This window comes from Phyllobates terribilis, unplaced genomic scaffold, assembly GCF_046119375.1.
Source record: "Phyllobates terribilis strain yellow unplaced genomic scaffold, ASM4611937v1 Scaffold_13__5_contigs__length_258822181, whole genome shotgun sequence".
In the NCBI taxonomy this organism is placed as follows: domain Eukaryota; kingdom Metazoa; phylum Chordata; class Amphibia; order Anura; family Dendrobatidae; genus Phyllobates; species Phyllobates terribilis.
Genome location: NW_027362773.1, coordinates 43239244 through 43259333, shown reverse-complemented (window position 1 = coordinate 43259333; position 20090 = coordinate 43239244). Strand labels below are relative to the sequence as shown.

The 20090-nt window shown below is 42.4% G+C and overlaps 1 protein-coding gene across 3 annotated transcripts in view; it reads left to right on the top strand.

Annotated features, from left to right (window-relative positions):
* Positions 1–20090, top strand: part of BDNF (brain derived neurotrophic factor) — a 74621-nt gene that overhangs the window by 26162 nt on the left and 28369 nt on the right. Inside the window, exon 1 of one of the 3 annotated variants that reach the window (XM_073658068.1) lies at positions 492–852. The exons of the other annotated variants lie outside the window; for them this stretch is intronic. The gene's annotated coding sequence lies outside the window, so the exon portion shown is untranslated. Of the gene's footprint in view, positions 1–491; positions 853–20090 lie in introns of those variants that run through there. 3 annotated transcript variants of the gene reach the window in all.

The following is a 20090-nucleotide window of genomic DNA, read 5'->3' as shown; positions in this document are numbered from 1 at the left end:
CTGAGGGTAGCATGCAATAATAGGACATTGACTTGTGCCACATGACAAAGTCAGCTCTGCTGCACCTAGAAAAGTCAGCTCTGCTGCACCTAGAAAAGTCAGCTCTGCTGCAACCGCAGTTGTTACGCACATTGCTTTCCATTGGAGAGCAATTATAAATCATGTTCCACAAAATATTTGTCATGGCGCCAGTTACATAAAGAAGGCTGCGAAAAAAAAAAAAAAAAGAAGACAGAAATAGGGAATATTTTTATCTCATTGCAACTCCCAGCTCTCTGCGCTCAGACTAAAAATACAGGAACTCCCCAGGTGATCACATTTGCATTTCAAATAACAGCAAAGTACTGACTAAGATGCCAGTGTCTGCTCTCTGGCTTCAACACCAGAGACTTGGCAGGAGATATTAGGGGAAAGTTGGGCGTATGGAAGGTGTATGTTTAGCTCCGATCAGGTTGACATTATTCTTTTATGATGTTGTGTGTTGCTGGGGAAGAGGCAGGCTCTGTCACTTTAAGTGCCCAGCAGTTCTGTGGAGTGGATAGGAGTTTGACCAATAGAAGTACAAAGAGGATCCTAAATAATTTCTCACTGACAAAAAGCCAAGACATTCTGGTCTAAATGGCTTGCTAAACTCAACAAGCAAGGGCTATAGGAAGGAGCACAGAACTGGATTCTGATCTTCCTCATAATCATTTCATGAGACATTGGAGCTGCTAGCTGTCACTCAGGCGCTGCAATGAATCTGCTTTCTAATCACCAGCATGGGAGTATCTGTGAGCACTCCAAACTTCCATCGAAATACTTTTCTGCACCTTAAATAAAGAGTCTTTAAAAAGCTGACACATCCAGAAGGTAGGAGGCTACTGGGGAGAAGGAAGATGGGTCTACCGGGGAGTAAGAGGGAAGAGGGGGCTACTGGGGAGAAAGAAGAAGGTTCTACCGGGGAATAAGAAGAAAGAGAGTGGGAAGAGGGGGCTACTGGGGAGAAGGAAGATGGGTCTACCGGTGAGTAAGAGGGAGCAGGGGGTTACTGGGGTGAAAGAAGAAGGTTCTATCGGGGAATAAGAGGGAAGGGAGTGGGAAAAGGGGGCTACTGGAGAGAAAGAAGGTTCTACCCGGGAATAAGAGGGAAGGGAGTAGGAAGAGGGGGCCACTGGGGACAAAGAAGAAGGTTCTACCAGGGAGTAAGAGGGAAGAAGGGGTTACTTTGGAGAAATAAGAAGGGTCTACTGGGGAGTAAGAGAGAAGAGAGTGGGAAGAAGGGACTACTTGGGAGAAAGAAGAGGGGTCTACCAGAGAGGAAGAGGGGACTACTGGGCAGTCGGAAGATATTGAATGATGGGCTACTGAAAAGTGAGAGGAAGACAGTACCTGGGTAGGAGATAGCTGCTAACTGGAAATAGGAAAAAAGATCCACTAAGGAGTAAGGGAGTGAGAGAAAAGAGCTACTGGGTTGTAAGAAGTAAAGGATACCAGTGGTAGGGGTCTACCAGAGATTAAGAGAAAGGGACTAGGGAGTAATAAGAAGGTGCTACCAGGGGGTGCGAGGAAGGGCAACTGGGAAGTTAGAAGGGGGTTTTAAGAAGAATGAGCTACAGAAAAGGGGATGACAAATCTACTATTAGAAAAAAGAGGGGGCTACCAAGTAGTGAGAAGAAGGGGCCACTATGAAATGTGCAAGAATAAGAAGTAAGTGCTACCAGGGAATTAATAGAAAGGGCTACTAAAGAATAAGGGACTATTGGGAGGTAAGGGTAATGGGCTACCATGGAGTTTGAAGAAGGAGACAGCAGATAGATGGGACCATTGTGGAGTAAGAGATTACTGAGGAGTATGAGGCTACTAGAAATAGGGTTCTTTGCAAATAAGAAGGGGCTACTTAGGGGTAACAGACTATGGAGGAGTATAATAAGGAGGCTACTATGAAGGATGGACTACTTGGGAGTAGGAGGCTACTTGGGTATGTATAGGAGAAAAAGGCTACAGGGGATGAAGCGGCTTATGGAAAGTAGAGAGGAGACTGGGAAGTGTCCAAAGTCTACAGAGCGACTGTTCTTGTGTAACACTGGGATTTAAGAATGTCATATTTTTTCCACCAAGGGGACATAACCTGTATTTGATGCTAGAGGCAATTGATTGTTTAGAAAATCACTCCAGCATGACATAGTTTACAGAGGAGGGATGGCATTTTCTTGCATTCTATAGCTAGGAATGTCTTCACACTGCTTGCTGGCACAGATGTGGCTGAGCTGAATTTGCTATTTAACTCTTTAGAAAGCGTATTAAGATAATGTAGTAGTAGATCTGCCTGAAATGCTAAATCACGCCATAGACCACCCATTGTGAATTTTACTATAGTTCATGCTTGCGAGATATTAATTGTTAAGGGGTATTATTACTCGGATGTCATCTCATTATGGGCTATAGACTGTATGATGATTATTGTCATTTCTCTGTGGTAGTGAAAGCATTAAATTGTCCATCATTGGGGGTTTCCTTGTCGCATTGTGGCATATGTACTGGATTCATATAGAAATAAGGGTGATGAAAACTGGATGTGATTCTCCTGATTGACTGACGGTGATTTGGGCTGATGGAGAAGCAATGGATCAGATCAATTCTCGTCACTAGCTGTTACTTGCATTTGCTGTTGTAGGGTCCGTGGTTTCTAAGGGGTTAAGCGGGATTGCCTGCTCCCAGCAGCGCTGTAATTCTCTGCTCTCAGCCCCAGTATTGGCTGCTGGGGTCTCTCCCCAATCCCAGACTCTTCCATATGTGTTGGACATAGTTTAGCAAACACTACTAAAGTCTTTCTAAAACTTTTAGTGAAAGTTAATTTACTAACGATGATCAAATCATAGAGAAAAAAAATGTAATACCTGCAAATGAATGTGACTAGAGCTTGTAGTGGGACCTGGAACAAAGCCATACGCTTCGGATTTTCTCCTATTTTCCCCCAGACAAAGGCGGATTAGAAGTGTGAGGGCGCCCTCTACTGGTCATCACACAGAACTGAATTCAGGATTCCCTATCTGGATGTTATTACCTCACAAGAAATTCAATACAGTGACGTTAAACAACATTAAGCCGCCCTGTTTATTGCCATTTACTGTAAATTGATTTTTCCCACCCACGTTTCCTTAATGGAAATTCTAATTTTGTATTTATTAGCTGGAATGAACTTACTATCATTATTGGAAATGTATAACATCTTTTCATTGATGTGGTAAGCGGGGGTTTACGCACTTATGTAGCATGGCTGAAAAAAGACATATGTCCATTAATTTAATCCAAGGGATGAAAAAACATTTGAATGATTGAATGACGTTGGTATAGGCAAAACTCAGTATCCCATGAAATTACCCTCCACCCCTTCATATAGGAGATACGAGAGCAGAGATGGATGGAGTATATGCAGAACGATGCCCCCTGCAGGCGGGGTAGGGAATGCAATGCTTGATATATATATGAAATGCAGCAAAAAAATTGTTGGTTTATGTAGGTACATTGTTAATCTACAGCGGTTACATGCTTTCACAAGGAATTTTCTGTTTTGTTTTTTTCTCATACTTATAAGATTATTCCAAAACGAAACCATTCCTGGCTCTTTTTGATATAAAACATCTGCCTCTTTTGCTGACAGTGATATAGGGAACTGGGGTGATTCAGAAAACTCTCGTAAAACAAAGTATGACATACTACCCCTATAAAACCGATAGTAAACATGAGATATTGCCATTGTTGTGTATGGGCTATTCTTCATTTGTCACTTTGTTGCTGTATACATATAGCAGAGATGAGGTTGTCATTCGTTTACAGTTTTACATAGGACTGCAGATAAATCTAGCTGCAGTTATTTCAGTTATCTACTGCTAGTGATAGATAGATATAAGATAGATAATAGATATTAGATACAGAGACACATATTAAATGATGGACACATAGATTGATACATGGATAGATAGTAGAGACAGATATATAATAGATATTAGATAGATATCAATAGATAGATGGATAATAGATATATAGATAGATATTAGATAGGTAGATGTTATAATGAATGTTGTTCAGCCGTTGATTCTCATTACTGGGGACAGTTCCCCCTAGATTACTTATAATAGCTGGCATGGCAATTTCTGCTTGCAGACATCAATGTTCTCTATGGAGTGTGATGCACTGAAGGTCGATATGACGCACTTTCTCTGCTGGTGTCTCGTTACTGTAGATCTCTTTATTTTGCCTCCTCTCCAGTAAATTGCAAGCTCTGTATAAGAGGGTGTTTGTGCCTGATTATTACCCATTATCCAGTACTTGGTTATAAAGCCCTTGTTTTATCTCGCAGTGCCTCCAACAGGCTGCAGAGTGAAACTCAAGCCACTTGTTAAAATGTAACCTTCAAAGGAATGTAAACATGCAAGTTACAATGACTGGAATTCCGGATTTAAAGTCTGCATTCTGGTGCCTTGCTACATCCAGTGGCTTTAAACTCCGACTAATATTATTAATCAAGGTTTTTTGTTGACCAGCGTCTTCTTCCATGATTTCTGCTCTTTTTTTTTTTTTGCAGCATTTCTAACTTTTAGTTATGTCTTCCATATTATATATTAAGCTGAATATTTGTCCTTTAGAGCTATGATTGCACTTATTATTCCTATAAATTTCCATTTACATTTACATGTCCATGGCTGGGGCTATATTTATAGTGGGTGTAGAGCAGGGATGTTAAACTCAAACACAGAGGGCCAAAATGAAAAACTTGGACAAAGTTGCGGGCCAACCAGTATACAGGATAATGGGCCCCGCATAGTCTTCCGTACAGACTAATGGGCCCCGCATAGTCTTCCGTGCAGACTAATGGGCCCCGCATAGTCTTCCGTGCAGACTAATGGGCCCCGCATAGTCTTCCGTGCAGACTAATGGGCCCCGCATAGTCTTCCGTGCAGACTAATGGGCCCCGCATAGTCTTCCGTGCAGACTAATGGGCCCCGCATAGTCTTCCGTGCAGACTAATGGGCCCCGCATAGTCTTCCGTGCAGACTAATGGGCCCCACATAGTCTTCCGTGCAGACTAATGGGCCCCACATAGTCTTCCGTGCAGACTAATGGGCCCCACATAGTCTTCCGTGCAGACTAATGGGCCCCACATAGTCTTCCGTGCAGACTAATGGGCCCCACATAGTCTTCCGTGCAGACTAATGGGCCCCACATAGTCTTCCGTGCAGACTAATGGGCCCCACATAGTCTTCCGTGCAGACTAATGGGCCCCACATAGTCTTCCGTGCAGACTAATGGGCCCCACATAGTCTTCCGTGCAGACTAATGGGCCCCACATAGTCTTCCGTGCAGACTAATGGGCCCCACATAGTCTTCCGTGCAGACTAATGGGCCCCACATAGTCTTCCGTGCAGACTAATGGGCCCCACATAGTCTTCCGTGCAGACTAATGGGCCCCACATAGTCTTCCGTGCAGACTAATGGGCCCCACATAGTCTTCCGTGCAGACTAATGGGCCCCACATAGTCTTCCGTGCAGACTAATGGGCCCCACATAGTCTTCCGTGCAGACTAATGGGCCCCACATAGTCTTCCGTGCAGACTAATGGGCCCCACATAGTCTTCCGTGCAGACTAATGGGCCCCACATAGTCTTCCGTGCAGACTAATGGGCCCCACATAGTCTTCCGTGCAGACTAATGGGCCCCACATAGTCTTCCGTGCAGACTAATGGGCCCCACATAGTCTTCCGTGCAGACTAATGGGCCCCACATAGTCTTCCGTGCAGACTAATGGGCCCCACATAGTCTTCCGTGCAGACTAATGGGCCCCACATAGTCTTCCGTGCAGACTAATGGGCCCCACATAGTCTTCCGTGCAGACTAATGGGCCCCACATAGTCTTCCGTGCAGACTAATGGGCCCCACATAGTCTTCCGTGCAGACTAATGGGCCCCACATAGGGTTGTTGGTTCTGGTGTCGCGGGAGAAATAAAACCACCCTGCGGGCCAGAGTTTGACATGTATGGTGTAGAGCTAGCAGTCATACATGGGACCTGGTGTCTGGGGGAGCCCTGAGCCCTTCTGCCACATAAGAATATACTGGTGTTTTAAAGAGCCTGTTGTATTTAGGGTCAGCCTTATCAGAGATTTAGACTGGGGCCCAGGATCTTCCACTCAAGCCTGTGATCATTGCTTACACTACTTTTAGACCCATTATCTCCAGAGCTTCGCATAGGAGCCAAAGATGTGAACTGATTAGTAAAAATCCTGTAGCAGATTTGGAGATATGGAGTACAAGTAGAGAACACACACAAAACAAAACCAGAGAGGTCATGTAATACAGTCAAAAATTAAATACATGCACTGAACAAACTACAACTGCTAGCACAGTGCAGTCTGCTGTCTTCTCAAGATAGGCTCTCCACAGTATAAGCCTGCAGCTGTCACATACTCCCATAAATCCCACTGGATACATTTCTATCTCATAGCCTGCTCTACACAAACATTCCTTATTATTTTAGTTTCTGATGCCTACTAGGCAGGACTGTGGAGTCGGTGTTCATTTTGGTGGAGTCGGTATAAAATGGACCTACTCCGACTCCTAAAATATATAATAAATTGGGTACAGTAGTTCAATGCAGTTTGTGGGGAATATTTTTCATAAGAATTTGGGAAAGTTATGAAATGTCCTATAAATGTCTGTCCTATTCCTGATCTAAGGGTCTAGACTTTTAGCTGAGATGAATCTGTGCTACAGTAAATTTATCACTTAAACATCAGCCATGTATGAGGGAGTCAGTGTCATGGAAATTGAGGAGTCGGAGGTTTGGCTTACCGATTCCACAGCCCTGCTACTAGGGCTACTGTTCCACGACACCAAGCACTCCACTTAGTTTCCAGTTTGTTCCTAATATTGCTCAGGCAAAAGTAATTAGAAATTGTGAATGAAATATGAATATTTGTCTTTCTTACAGAAGGTACATTGATGACGTCCTCTGCTAAGCGTGTGGGTTATAGATATCGTGCAATGATATCCCATTATGCTGGCTGAAGTAATAGTCATTTATTTTTCTTCCCTCATATAAACTCCAAGATACAGTACTGATATAGTAGAAAAAACACATGCAAATTATTCAACTGATGAAAGATATAACATATAGTATAAACCCTGAAATTAGTTTTATCGGAACAACTTTTTGTGTTTCTAATTTTACCATCCTATGAGTTTGACTCATTTTATTAAATGTCCTCCTTCTGTTTCTTCTATCACTAATACATTTATGTACAAAGCAGTACTACTAGTATGTATAGCTGTGAAGACACAGTCATTTTATCTCCAAGATCATGTGCTGTATAACGTCACACTAAGGAGCAAGGTGTCAGTGCTGTTCATACAACATCATAGCCTGGGTTCTAGCCTGAACCATAGCGGTTAATATGAATTTGTTGACTCATAATGAGCCAACAGTTTTTTATATTATATTATTACCATGTCATAAATCAGTAGAAACTGGATGCAGTTGTCTGCCAGTATGCCTTTTTATTGACCTGAGGAATTAGGAAATAGCGCCCACTGATGGGTGAAAATGCAGCAGGTGTCAGCTGTATACTATTGGTGACACCCTGTTGCATCAGCCACAATCAGCCCTCTCACCAATCGTGGCATTTCATCCCTTCATTCCATGGCCATTTTCCGTTTTTCCTCTCCTTCTAAGTTCCAAGAGTCATAACTTTTTATTTTTCCAGCAATAGTTTTTTGCAGGACGAGTTGTACTTTTGAATGACACCATTAATTTTACCATATAGTGTCCTGGAAAACGGGAAACAAATTCCTAGTGCAGTGAAATTGCCAAATAAGTGCAATTCCACTATTTTTATTTTTTATTTACCATGTTCACTACATGGTAAAACTGACCTGGCAACATGATTCCTCAGGTCAAGTATGAGTACACAGATACCAAACATGTATAGTTTATTTTTTATTTAAGTGGTGAAAAACATTCTGAAGTTTGTATGAAAAAACGTTTTTGCATTTGTCGCCATTTTCCGAGACCCATAACATTTTAATTTTTCAGGATCTGGGGCCAGGTCAGGGCTTATTTTTTCGTGCCCTGAGCTGACGCTTTTATTGATACCAATAATTCTGGTGTTTCGATTTTTTTATTTTTTTTTTGCCCCGTTACACCTTTTACCGATCTGATTAATTTACTCTATATTTTGATACATCGGACATTTCTGAATGCAGCGATACCAAATATTTGTATTTTTTTTGTTTTATTTTCAATGGGGCAAAAGAGGGTTGATTTGAACTTTTTGTGTTTTTTTTCATATTTTTAAAAACTCTTTTTTTTCCACTTTTTACTGTATTGAATAGTCTCCTTAGGAGACTTGAAACGGCGATCGTCTGATCGCTTGTGCTACATATAGCAGGGCTTCAGCATTGCTATATATAGCAAAAATCACGATCTCCTAGAGCCCTGTAGGTTTGGATTTCTTTTTCCCTTAATAATAAAGACCTTCATCTAAAAACTGCATTTTGTGGTTAATTGTGTTATCTTTGTCTAATATTTAAATTTGTTTTGTGATCTGAAACATTTAAGTGTTACAAACCTGAAAAAGAATAAGAAATCAGGAAGGGGGCAAACACTTTTTCACACCACTGTGTGGCCAATACCAAAATGGTCCCAGGTTATTACTAAGTTTCTAGGTCATTTTGTTCTTGCCCTCAAGTTTGGGAATCTAAGGTCATGACATTCCTCCAATTTTGTTCTTCCACGTCTCAGTGAACTATGACTCTTTAACAACATTCATAAAACATGGGGGAAAAAACAATGTTGTTTTGTTTTCGTCGTGATAATGGTTCCTAGCCAAGATTTTCATTTTTTTATAAACTCATTTACAACTGGATCAATTGCAGTTGGATGTTTTTGTCCTCAGCGCTCTATAAATAAGAGCCGACATTCCGATTAGTTTGCAGTTTGTAGATTGTAGCCACAACATGATCAATAGTTATGACTTATTTAGTTTTCTAGTAGCTGAGGTTTAATGTATGCGGACGAGTCTCGATGTTGTGTTCATTCGGAAAGGTTGTGAGATAGACCCAATAGCAGGCAGCCTCCTCACTTGTACATGCAATGCAGTTATTTGCGTTGGCAAAGAAAACTTAGACTCAAGTCAACAGAGGACCGGGGGAGGTTGGCGGAGGAATGAGTAATTTTGGCTGTTGAAAATAAGAATTTTTTTAGAATGTGTGAAAGCCAAGTATAGCTTGTTTCAATTATGGAAGAGTGTCAATAAAATGTGTGAAATGTACAAAGAAATCCAATACAAATTGGCCTAAATGTAAGCGCATAATTGGTTCTGATGCAACAGGCAGCCCTCATAAAGCTGTAAGTCAAGTGTTTACTTTAGCAGATAGACTCCACTGATGAATTGTGGATGGAGATTTTGCATTTTTGAGAATATAAAAGAATAATTATTTTGCTTCTGGCTCTAATTCTAGATATCATGTCATGTGTCCTATGCCATTAAACAATTATTTAGTGCTCTATGGTTCAGATGTGGAAAACGTATTCATTTTATTCCTATATGCCCATTGAGGGAAAATATATCCATTTGTTTCTGAACCATTAATAAAACTTAATTACCATAATAAAAATATATAACTATTCTGTTGAGGACCTTTTATAGACAAAGTCCCAAGGTAGATTATCACAATTAATGTATGAATGTATTGGAGAGTATCAATATATGAATTCAATACATATTATTACCATAACCAAAGGAGCACCAAGCTGCTGCAGATTGTATTGGGCATCTCTTGGTTTTCATTAGTATCTGTAAACTAATTGCATTTTTTATTTACAATATTGATGACCGCAACCAAAATGTTTCACCGAGGCACCAGCTTTGTCAGGTAATCTGGGCTAGCCTACATGAATCTTGATTTAAAATATCACTAGACTACGCACCATCTTCATCAGGTTAAATGAATATCACTAGCCTGCCCAACATGTTTCAACTTGAGACTGGCTTCATCAGGCTTTCCTCGTTTCCCCTGATGAAGCCAATGACTGGGTGAAACATGATGGGAAGGCTAGTGATATTTTAGAACATGATTTGTGTGTTGAGTGCAATCAATTGAGCAATAGTAACGAAAACCAGGAGATTTCTAAATGAGAGTGCAGCTGCTTGGTGTTCCTTTGGCTATAGTAATTTTACATATTAGATTCATATGTCGATACTTTCGGATACATTCATACAATAATTGTGACTCATTTTCTTACGATTCTAATTGTATATAAAAGTCCACAGCATAATTGTTATATATTTTCATTATGTTAATTAAAAGTTAAAGGAGTTATCCAGGACTTGTTTTTTTGGCTGTGGGGCTAAGAACTTACTGGCTGGTAGTTACTAACTACCTACCCTTTTTGCCCTACGAGGATCTGTTCTGAATCAGAGCTGTAACGAACCACTCCTGAAAGAGATTCTCTTGCTTCATGTAACGTCACGTTGACAGAGCAGGATTCTCTCTTCCACTTTGCTCTGTTGACGGGACATGACTGCCGATGTCATGCTGACTGACAGCCGGTTCCCTGCTGCCTAACTGCGAGAAGCCAGCTGTCAATCAACATGATGTCTGCAGTGATGCCCCATCGACAGAGCAGACCGGAAGTGAAAGAGCTGCTCTGTTGACATGAGGTCAAATGAAGCTAGAAAATTGCTGCCTGAGCTGGAAGACAATGTTGTGGGACAGAACAGGCAGGTAGTTAACAATTACCTGTCAGTACAGTAAGTTTTTAGCCTCCTAGCCAAACCCCCCCCCCCCCCCCCAAAGTCCCGGATAACCCCTTTTTAAGATTCATTTATGATTCGGAATCAAGTAGATTTTTGGTACTTATAAAGGGCATACCGGAATAAAATGAATACCATTTAATTACGATTCCCTTTGGGGTATACTAAGCACATTTGCAGGGTACAAAATAAATAAAAAAAACCTTTCCTTTATTGCTCTGCAGACTTTCTTTCAGCTCCTGATGTCACAATGGAGTCAATAAACAGCCATTGGTGAATGACATCCCCAGCTAGCGGCACCCATCTGTTATATTCATCTATGTATTCTGCCCACTATTACTGGAATACTGGGATAAACTCTACCAACATGCGCTAGGGTGATCTTAAGTGAAGAAAGGATGAATTGTCCTGACATTATATCTAAAGTAACTGTCACATCAAAAAAATAAGAAAATAATAATTTTTATTTCTGTAGCGCCAACATATTCCGCAGCACTTTACATTACAGAGGGAACTTGTACAGACAGTAAAGACATTACAGAATAACACAACTCAGATACCAAGAGGAGTGGGGGCCCTGCTCTCAAGAATCTATGAAGAAATAGGGGAGACACGAAAGGTGAATGGTAAATAGTGCTTGTATTGTACGGTCCCACCATCAATATACTATATAGGGTATTCACATAATGCAGCATGAACCGATCGCCAACCAGTATGTGTACAAGTACAGACACAGAGGACTATTAAGTGCATGGCGGGTGTGTGAACAGATGCTATGAGGGATCAGATTTGGAAAAAAATTTTGGAATGGTAAAACGGGGATAGTTGCATAAGTGAGGTGATAGGCCAGTCTAAAGAAATGCCTTTTTAGAGCACGCTTAAAACTGTGGGTATTGGGAATTAATCAAATTGTCCTGGGTAGTGCATTCCAAAGAATTGGCGCAGCACGAGAGGAGTCTTGGAGACGGGAGTAAGAGGTTCAGATTATTGAGGATGTTAGTCTTAGGTCGTTAGCAGAATGGAGGGCATGGGTAGGGTGAGAGAGATACGTTTATATTGAACTCTGTATCAGATGGGCAACCAGTGCAATGGCTGGCACAGGGCAGAGGCATCAGTGTAGCAATTGGAGAGGAATATGATCCTGGCTACTGCATTCAGGACAGCTTGGAAAAGGATAGTTTAGTAAGAGGGAGACCAATTAGTAGAGAGTTGCAATAGTTCAGACGAGGATGAATAAGAGCTACAGTAAGAGTTTTTCCAGAGTCAAATGTAAGAAAAGGTTGAATTCTAGAGATGTTTTTGAGGTGTAGATGACATGAGCAGGCAAGTGATCGGATGTGGGGAGTGAAGGAAAGATCTGAGTCAAATATAACCCCAAGACAATGGACGTGCTGCTGGGGAGTAATGGAAGAACCACACATGGAAATGGCAATATTGGGTTTGGGAAGGTTAGTAGAGAGAGGATGTATTTTGAAGTAATGCAGGGATGATGTCAGGAGACTGTGTATAATTGGGTGTCATGAGCATACAGATGGTACTGAAAACCGAATCTACTGATGGTTTGTCCAATAGGGGCAGTGTATAAGGAGAAAAGAAAAGGACCTAGGACTGAACCCTTAGAATCCCCAACAGTAAGGGGAGGGGAACAGGAGGAGGAGCCAGCAAAAGATGCAGTGAAGGAGCGGTCAGCGAGGTAGGAGGAGAACCAAGAGAGGGCAGTATCCTTGTTCTCGATAGAGCATAGTGAGGAGGAGCTGGTGATCCATAGTGTTAAATGCTGCAGAGAGGAAATAATCTTAATATATCCCAAGTGGTTTTTAAAAAAGGTTGTCTCAGAACAACTGAAAGCCACAGCCTGCCCAACATTTCTCTTGCAGCAGCCACTGCAGGGCAAATGTGACATTTTATGGTGCCATTTGGATGATGCTTGTTAGTACTCCCCTCTCTAGCTCATAGAGGGTGTCAGGTTGAGGACCCCCTCCCTCGCTTACTTTCATATTTCCTAATAGCTCAAAAATTAATCTGTAAGCATAGAAAACATAATAAGTGTGCAATATTTGTGTACCAAATCTGAAAGTGGCCAAAAGTGAACATCTGGTGAGACATCTTGGCAATTTAAAGGAAATCTATGAACTGAGTCATGCTGCCTGAAACCATGAGCAGCAGGAATCAGAACCTGGCTGTATGGTTGCAGCCAGGCATTTGTCTCTCTGAAATACCCCAGAAATTCAGAGAAATAATAGCTTGAAGATCGCATTGAGAAAGACAACAGGAGTCCTCTCCGACTTCTACCTACCACGCACCAGTTGATGGACAAGTCTCTCTCATATGTGTACATAGGTCTTTCCCTATCAGTCATCTGCAGCAGAGTGAGGAAAAGCCGCAGCGGAGTCATCTTGACTCTCCTGATCTCTCTCAAATGCGTGTTTCAGAGAACTAAATATCTGACTGCAATCACACAGTCAGGCTCCGATTCATGATGCTCATGGTTCAGCTGACAGGTTCCTTTTAAAGTGTATTTCTCTCGTGACCACTATGTCATTCTTAGGTCCAATAGCCTGTGCCGCACTACTTTTTGTAACATTCTTACCCAGAGTTTCTGATTCCATCTGCATAGTTGAATATCTTTTACCTTCTTGTCACTAACATAGGGAGAGCTTAGGAGTTTAAAGGGGTTGTCCACTACTTGTACAACCACATCTGAATTTCTAAATTTCCCCCTTGTAAAATAATAACACCTGTAGCCACCTCTGGCATCGGCGCTGTTCCAGCGGTTTCGGCATTGACTCTCTTGGGGATCACGTGATATTGTTATATCACAAGATCCCTGCGGCCAATCAGAGCTGCCTTCACTCTCTCTGCCTTTGGACATATCACCAGAGGAAGTAAGAGAGCAGCACCCTCGGGAGAGACAGTGGCGACACCGCTGGAACAGTGGCAACAACGCTGGAATAGCGCCGGAACAAGACGTGAGTATAAGGCTACGGTCACACGAGCGTATAAAAAATCAGTACGATTTTCATGCAGAAAAGTGGTACAATTTTTTTCTCACTTGTCATCCGTGTGCTGTCCTTATGCAATCCGTTTTTTTACTCCGTAGCTATTAATATTTTACAGGACCATTTACAGTTTCCTGTGCTACAGAATTGTAATGTATCTGTAAAAATGGGGTGCTGTACCGTGACTCTGTAAGGCATCCAATTTTTTTTCTCGCTCCTATTTGATTTCGGAGTGAAATCACAGAATACTGCAATATTTTCCACAGACAGATTCTGTCAGTGAAAAAAAAACGGTCATCAGCACTGCCCCATTGAATAACATTGGTCCGAGTGTTATCCAATAAAAAATCAGATAGCGCTCATCCGATTTATACAGTGGTGTGGGCGAGCTCTAAGTGTTATTATTCTACAAGGGGGAAAGATTGAGGAGGGGTTGTCCCAATAGTGGACAACCCCTTTAATGTGAACTGTTTTCTTACTGAGATCAATTTAATATTGGATTTCTTGTATAAAAATAAATCTCATTGTACAAAATGTCCTTTATTCCAGTTTTGTAGATGTAAATATTTGAAATATGATTGTATTACTACTTTTTGCATGAGATATGAGCAGGCTAAAGTGTAAACTACAGAGGTACTGTATGTTAAGTAGCCAAAGAATCTAGAATAGGAAAGGTAACAAAATTCAGAACTAATAATATATGCGCTTTCCCTCTGGTTGGAAAATCCCTGCATGCCTTCGGTGGAGTCTCATAAGTAAGTGGGTATATCCTTGTAATGATGGAATTACTAACTTGATTTTTTTTTCATGTGATTCTGATGACTACTTAGTTTTCTCCATTGTTTCAAAATTGCTGTTCAGACTGATTCATCTCGCTGTGTAATTCTGAAATAAGCACTCTTGGTTAGATCAAACTGTGAACTGGCTCCTGAAGAGGGGTTTTGAAAAGAAATCCTGCAGAGCCCTCAATGAATATAATGTGTAATTTCTTCAGCTGCGATGCTGGTGGTCAGGAGGAACATGCTCTGCCTTAAGAGAACGGGAATGTCTCTACAGGGTGGGCCATTTATATGGATACACCTAAATTAAATGGGAATGGTTGGTGATATCAACTTCCTGTTTGTGGCACATTAGTACTTTTTTTTTTTTTTTTTTTAAGAAAACTCCATCTCTAAATGTGACTGTTTTACGTAGTAAACTAACCCCTTCCCTCCAATGTGATACATACAGGGATCCAAAAAGAGGAGATAAGAAAGTTGTCACTCTCTAAAGTTGAATGTTGTCAGCGACCATTAGAGATGATCGAACCCGAACTATAAAGTTTGTACTTCTCCTTGATGTCCGTTTTACAGTTTGGGAGTCTAAAGAGGAGCGAGAGAGAGATTTTCCAGCTCCAAAGTTTGATTCCCCAATGATTTCAATGGGGTTCAAGTTTCGGTACAGTTCTGCTACCCAAACTGAACTTTGGACTAAAGTTCGGTCAGGTACCAGTGACTCGCCCAGGGGGATATGGGGGACTCGGTACCCGGGCCTTTATCTTCTTGGGATGTCACAGCAGTCGGCTCCCGGGCCCGTACCCTGGAGTCACTCTTTAAAAGGGGGTTTGTTACTTGATGGGATGAATAACCGTTTTGTCTCGTGACACCACCTGTGGTTCCCGGTAATGGGTACCGGCGCTGGTGCAGACCTCTGGAGCAGATGTTAGGGCAGCTTGGTTGGTTCGGCTCTCCACAGGCAGAGCACAGCTCCAGGGCAATGTAAGTGCAGATGGTGATGCTGGGCATTGTAGTGCAGGAGGGATAACGTGGTGGAAATAACTGACAGAAGCAATGGGGTGCAGTCATCCGAGTTTACTCAGTTATTTAGGTTCTTCAGGTGGCACTGTACAGGTGTCAGGCTCCCACGTTGCGCTGCGTTTACCAGGCAGGGGTTCAGCACTCTCTCAAGACTCTCAAGAGCACTTAATGGGACCCCTCTCTTTATGTTCTTTTCTTAGCCGACTTCCTGTGCTGGGTTTCTCCCTCCTGCCCTGCGCCTCGCCACACAAAGTCCCGATCGGGTACCTTGAGATCCCTCTGGGCCACTTGAAGTTCCCGGACCTGACGGTGCCCTTTTCGGCAGCTTAGGTGCGAAAGTGGAAACTGCACCCTGAAAGTGCAGAAGCCTCCGGTTTTCCAGCCGAGACCTGAAGTATCTCGACTAGTCCAGGGACCGGTGCCCTTCTTGCAGTCTGATCCCTCTGACACTTGGCAGATTCGGGTGTACGGGTGCCATCCTGCACTCACCGTACCCCCCTGGGATCCCTTCTATTCCTGGAGCCTTCCTCCCTGAGTACCCTCTCACTCCTGGGCCTCTCTTACTAGGCCCCACTCTGGAGCAGAGCTCCTGAAGAGACTCTGCTCCTCTCCTCTCTCACTGAGTCCACTGACTGACCCCCTACTCTAAGATGGCTTCCCTTATTATACTACTCCGGACAGTGTTCCCCTGTTCTACGTCCTCCACCCACTACATGGTTCCCCCTCACTTTTGGTTCCCCCCACTCCAGCCAGGGACGGGGCAGCAGAAGAAGTGCATAATGCCCTTCCAGCCGGCCTGGAGTAGTGTAGTGTTGAGTTCAGGTGTTGGGGTCCCGGGCAGTACTCCATCCTTACCTGAGAGAAGGAGATGCCACACCTCTGGGTGAGGTGCAGTACCTCTGTGGCGACTGAACCCTCAGGGGCGCCACACCAGCACCCAAACTTCCACGGGTCCGCTCATCCCTCCATGATTAACAGAAGAGTGGTTGAGGCTTTGGTCACACTGTCATTTTTTATCTTCATTTTTTCTGCTCTGTTATTTTACTGAAAACATTTATTTCTGAACAGATTCAAATGTTTTCATCCCCCTTCGGCCATTAGGGGCAGTATTAATTTTTCATGTTTTGATAAAAATAGTAATAATACAAATATATGTTAGTGAAATACATTTGTGCTTTGCTGTCTCTTCAAACATTTTTTTTCCATTTACTAGAAATTATCACTTCTGCAACCCTTCACAACAAATGTCTCCTGGGTCTTACCTAACCCTGGGTTGTGTAGAAATGAGAAATCCCTGATGAGCCTTCCTTTCAGAGACACATGTAGTTAATGTACTTAGTGACTGCTGTCAGGGAAAATCCTGATGACGTTTGTAGCACCGGGTCACTGGAGAGGGGATTTCACATCCATTACCATTTGCAAATCTGTGAAGATTGCTACTGGGTTTTTTTTAACAGGAAATAAAAAAAAAACGTAACAATACCATGGCAGACTATACACAATACAGTTATTCCTGATCCTCATTGATGAGGCCATTCACATCCCATACGCACAGCCAGAAGGTGCCCCATAAAATTGCTAACCAGAATGCCACCATTGTTGTACAGTGCCCCACACACTTGTGCCCCCACGGACATGGTCATCCAGAGCTGGGACCCCTCATAAATAGTACATATTAACCCCCCACCCCCTGTCACACAAACATGACTTGATCGGAATTTTTCCTTCTAACTATCATCACATGAGAATAGAATTTCTCTATAATAACACACGTCATGCCATTTTAGCACCGTCTGATTATACTAGCATCCGATACAAAGTGATGTCATAATAAACTGCAGAATATGACATCAGCGGCTGTAGCAGCTGCTTTTGCAGCAGATCCCAGGAGCGTCCAGCTTCTCCTCTGTGGATAATTTCACAAATATTCTAACCATTGCAATTGACCTGAAATCAGACAGTGATCACACTGTAAAGGGCTGCTTCCATACAGCCCAGCACGGCGCGCTGCTTCCATACAGCCCAGCACGGCGCGCTGCTTCCATACAGCCCAGCACCGCGAGGAATCTGTTCGGATGCAAATCACATGTAATGTTTCAAAATATTTCAGATATTCCTGTTATTTTGTGCTTCAGCCAGATCGATCCACTGCTATTAACAGTTAGTGATGGACTGCCAATTTAGAAACTAATGAAGGAGAGTTACAGCTCACCACTTATAGACCAATTTGTATGCACGTATACTGTATCCTAGTTTTCTATTTAAAAGGTATTCCACTTGGCAAGTGATGACATATTTTTACGGCACGTCAATACTTTTTTAATCCGGGGGCGACTGCAGTGAGCCGCACAAAAATAAAGGGACTCGGTCTCTGCAAAATGCTGCTCCCCTTATGTAACTAGTGTCTCGCTGCACTCCGTGCACCGCATCTGAACCATAGTGTTACTGTCCAGGGAGAAATTTGACAGAACCTTGGTGCCCCATAGATCAATTCATTCTAGCTAATAATGGGGGTCCCCATTAACCTAAATGGTTAAATCCCTACCGATTAATTAGAAGGGGCATATGCTAGGAACCGAATTACCCCTAAAAAGCAAGAATTGCCCACCATCAGAGAGATGCTTGAGAAGTGTAATTCCCCATCATTAAAGGGGTTGTCCAGTCTTAGGCTACAAGTCTACACTTACTCCGTGTGACTGAAGACTTGCTGACTGCACATTGTGAGAATTCTTCGGTTCTGGCCCTGGGATCGGGAGGCCACGTGACTGCAAGTATGTGATGTGCTTACTTCCGGCCACATTCTGATTAGACTGTGTCTGGCCTCGCTCAGTACACTTGCATTGAGCAAGGTCGCTCTCACCTAGTCATCTCGTGACCACATGTATGCAATTCACATACTTGAGGTCACTCACCCGCCACTCCCAGAACCGGAGAATCTTAACCGCACGCAGTACGTGCTATATGAGGATTAACAAGTCTGCAGTCACTATGTGACTGCAGACTTGTATCCTAATGCAAGTGACACATAGAGTGACTGCAGACTTGTATCCTAATGCAAGTGACACATAGAGTGACTGCAGACTTGTATCCTAATGCAAGTGACACATGGAGTGACTGCAGACTTGTATCCTAATGCAAGTGACACATGGAGTGACTGCAGACTTGTATCCTAATGCAAGTGACACATGGAGTGACTGCAGACTTGTATCCTAATGCGAGTGACACATGGAGTGACTGCAGACTTGTATCCTAATGCAAGTGACACATGGAGTGACTGCAGACTTGTATCCTAATGCGAGTGACACATAGAGTGACTGCAGACTTGTATCCTAATGCGAGTGACACATAGAGTGACTGCAGACTTGTATCCTAATGCGAGTGACACATAGAGTGACTGCAGACTTGTATCCTAATGCGAGTGACACATAGAGTGACTGCAGACTTGTATCCTAATGCGAGTGACACATAGAGTGACTGCAGACTTGTATCCTAATGCGAGTGACACATAGAGTGACTGCAGACTTGTATCCTAATGTTGGACAATCCCTTCAAAATCTCAACCTCAATGGAACATCCTTTTCAAGAATGAGCCACACAACAAATGCCTGAATTAATGGCACCTTTACCCTGCAGATATTAATATTAGACCGTTATTACTATTCTTATGGCTCGTGCATGTAGCTATCAAACAAGAAGTACTGTACTCCTCATAGCTGACAATCAGCTACCCACTCTCAGGTGCACAATAATAGTACCATCTTGTAGGGTGCATTTTGTTTTTCAGACAGCGATCATCCTGAGACGCTGTCAGTATTGTTAATTGCACTTTCCTATAAATTAACGTGTCCTGTTATGCTTCTTTCACACATGTGACAGCATTAATTGCAATTATCCATTGACTCTGCATAGAGACTCTTGCTGGGTTTACATTATATTGCCAGTGAGTTGTATGTCCTACTTCGTGCACTATGTAGGCAGAAGACACACAGTAAGTCTGCACAACGGAATTATTCAATTACTAGATATTTCTAAACTAAGGTTTTGTTACACATAATGAATGTTTGGCGCTTCCATGGCAACAGAATTCTCATCTGTGTGTCAAATTAAAGTGTAATCTAGGCATCTCTAATTGATACAGCTGTCATGAGATAAGCCATGTAGTAGCGCCAGAAGAGCGGACGGAGACCACACTAATACATTTCATGCTCTAGCGGCAGCTGAGATAATCTAGAAGTTAGATATTTGTGGCAAGATAATTTTCTCCCTATTAGGGAAGAATTTGGGGCGGGATGAATATTCCAATAAAAATTCTTTACACCCCCCCCTAACAAATTGACCATATTGATTTTCCATTTTTAAGGTTGCTTGGCAGTAATTTGGGTTCAGGGTGGTCTCTATTTATAGAATTTTCCTCCAGAAGTTTATAACATGGACATACAGTCTGCTTAACATTGCTTTAAAGGGGTTGTTCTGTACCATTGTATTTTTATTTTTTTACTATGGA